Below are 2,946 nucleotides of genomic sequence, written 5' to 3'. Positions count from 1 at the left end.
AGACATCATCTTAGGAGTAATCATCTAGACTCTGAAGGATAGTGTTCTTCCCATCAACAAATACTGTAGGTGCTAAGGGGGTCCAAAGATGAATAAAAAGTGTCTTCTGTTTTCAAGTAGCTTACTGCGTAGCAGGAAGAATGAGATATACCCATATTGCTCTTATATGAGGCCAAAAGTTAAAGCCTCCATGGAAGAGAGGCAGATAAAACACTGTGAAGGTTCAAGTAAAAGACAATTCTCTACAGAAGGCGGCACTTGAACCAGACTTTGAAGCATTAGGATTTGAATATGCAAAACGTGGGATGGGAGTGGGGAGGGTATTCTTGGCAGAAGGAATCACCTGAGCAAGAAGGCAAAGTAAAGCTGGAGATGGAAATGTAGGCATTATTAACCTCTGGCACTAGCTAAAATCATGGAAGTGGGTAAATACGTAATTGCAGAGTCACAGACTTGGACATGCAGAGATTTTAACTTTTGTTTTTAGAACAGATGTCCTCCACCCCACCCCACCCCTGCCCCCCAACTGATAGAAGAAAACTTAGTGTTGTATGTTTCCGGTATATTTGGTTCAATTCAGTGGTGTGTGTGTGTGTGTGTGTGTGTGTGTGTGTGTGCGCGTGCATGCGTGGAAACTAAGATTCATGATTTATAACTCCCAGTCCAATTCAAAGCTCCATCTCTGGGCTTTCTGCCTGTTCCCTGCCTATTTGGTTCTATCTGTCAGAACTTGTACACAGCCAGGTCCTTATAGGGGAGGCTTATACTCTTGTTATTGGTCTCTTCTTAGTTGTTTCCTTTCTCTCTGCAACAGCATGTCATGCCCTCCCCTCTGCCACAGTTGGTTCTAAGATGATGGCCAGTGGTGGTTTTGATGGATGATGATTTTGATGGATGGTGCTTTAGCTTTTTCCATATATGGATAACCCTTTGGAAATATATCCACTGTAAACCTTACCACCAGCAGGTGACCCCGGCACATCCTCTTGCTCTTTCAGAGACCCTTAGGGTTGGCACACCAGCTGACCTTCCCTTCTAAAGCCCACAACTCCCTCTGGGCCCATGTGAACTTTTCCCTTTTCTCCACTCCTGGGTCCTCAGATGACTCAGCCTCCAACCCCCTGCACTGCATAGAAACCTGTGATGCACCATCCCGAGAAGCTGGCCACTGGAGCTGTGGACAAGGCAGGCTACACAGAGTCATCACTGGCTGACCCAATGGGCAGACTAAGTGTGTGCTTAGGGTACCAGCAAAGCAGGGCTATCAAATAGATTTAGGAGGATAAGATTTGATGTATTTTTTAAAATGTGAAAGTAATTACTTTGGAAAGAAACCAATTTATTATACTTCGTGTAAAGGATTGATTTTATTTATTTGAGGTGGGGGGAATGGAGTACTATAATATTTCAGTGCTTTGGGTTTCTAAAGGCCTTCTAAAGACCCTGTGCAGGTCCACTCTTTGACTCATCCCAGATTTTAAGGAGAGATTCAGTTATGTCCTTCAGCCCCTTCCCCATATTATCCTGAGGACCAGAAGTAGGAAACCCATAATGCTCCCATCTCTCTCATTTCCCCAAACTCTTTTTCTCTCCTGTGCTCTTTTGGGAAAAGAGGAAAATCAGTTCTTTCTCTGCACTTCTCTGCATAACTCATCTGGACTCACACCGATAGCAGTCAACTTTGAATTTAGCAGATTTTGGAATCAGGGTCTTTGCTCTCCATACCAGTAAATTCATTTTTGATTTAGTTGCCACATTTAGGGTCCAGCCGGGAAAACAGAAATCACTCTAAGTGTTTAAACCCCAGAGGGAACTTCATCCAGAGAAACAGCTATAAAAGTGAAGGAAGAGTTGAGAAGCCGTTCAAGGGAAGGTGAGGCAACCCAGAGAATTGCAAGAGCAGGAATCTTCTGTCATCCCTAGGCGGAAGGAACAAGAGGAGGAAGCCCAGAGGCCAGGGTGGGTGAGAAGCTGGAACTTTGGAGGGCCACCTAGGGCCGCTGGAGCCATCCACGTCATACAGCTTCTGTCAGAGCTGCTGGCCAAGACGCAGGGAGGAGGGGAACAGAAGTTTGGCTTCTGGCTTCCTCCCAACTCCAGTCTTCTGCCGGTGCCTCTCATGGACTGAATTCGGCAGGGACTCAGTCTGTGAGTGCCGGCCTCACTGGAGAGGGAGACGAGTGGATCGGGTAAGAAACAGACCAAGGACTGACTGGGGTGGGTTGGACATAATCACGTAATCACTTTGCCACATAAATGGGCTTTTGTCTCTTCCTAGTTAGTACACTTCTTAAGGGTGGGTGAGGCAGGGAACTGCATTCTTACTTAACTTTGTATCTTCTGAAGGCCCCTCAACAAATATTTGTTCTATTGAACTGAACTTCACAGTTTCTAAACTCTTTTGGTCACGTGTCACTGACCAGCTCCTCTTTTCAGACTTTGCAACGAAGAGATGAAAAGTTGAAAACCTTGTGCACTGTTACAAAAACAAACAAACACATTCTTTTAAAATACTTCACCTTCCAGAAGATGACCTCAAACTGCTGATGGTGGGGTCTAGTTCATTTTTGGGTAGGAAATATCCCTGAGAATTACCATCATAATTAACACGTATACAATGCTTGACAATTTACAAAGTACATTTACATTTGTTTTCTTTATGAGGAGGTTTTAGTCTGGGGATCCTGGAATCTGTTTATTTGACCCCTGTCAGGTTAGTGTAAAGCTTAGATTTGAAAGAAAAACTTTAGGGTTCTTTTCTTCTGAACCTCACATGATGGACAACCTTCTATGCCCTTTTTGTTAGACAGTTTAGTTCCTCTCAGTAGCTGATGAGGGCTGTTCTCAGCTGTCATTTGGCTGGAGACGCCCGCATCAGGTTACCACTCCATTTTTCTCTTTCAGGGACCTAGCAGGTGTTTGAGGACGATGACTGACTCATCTACT

The sequence above is a fragment of the Phoca vitulina genome, unplaced genomic scaffold (assembly GCF_004348235.1).
Source record: "Phoca vitulina isolate PV1807 unplaced genomic scaffold, GSC_HSeal_1.0 scaffold94, whole genome shotgun sequence".
Classification (NCBI taxonomy): domain Eukaryota; kingdom Metazoa; phylum Chordata; class Mammalia; order Carnivora; family Phocidae; genus Phoca; species Phoca vitulina.
This window is presented reverse-complemented; position numbering follows the sequence as displayed.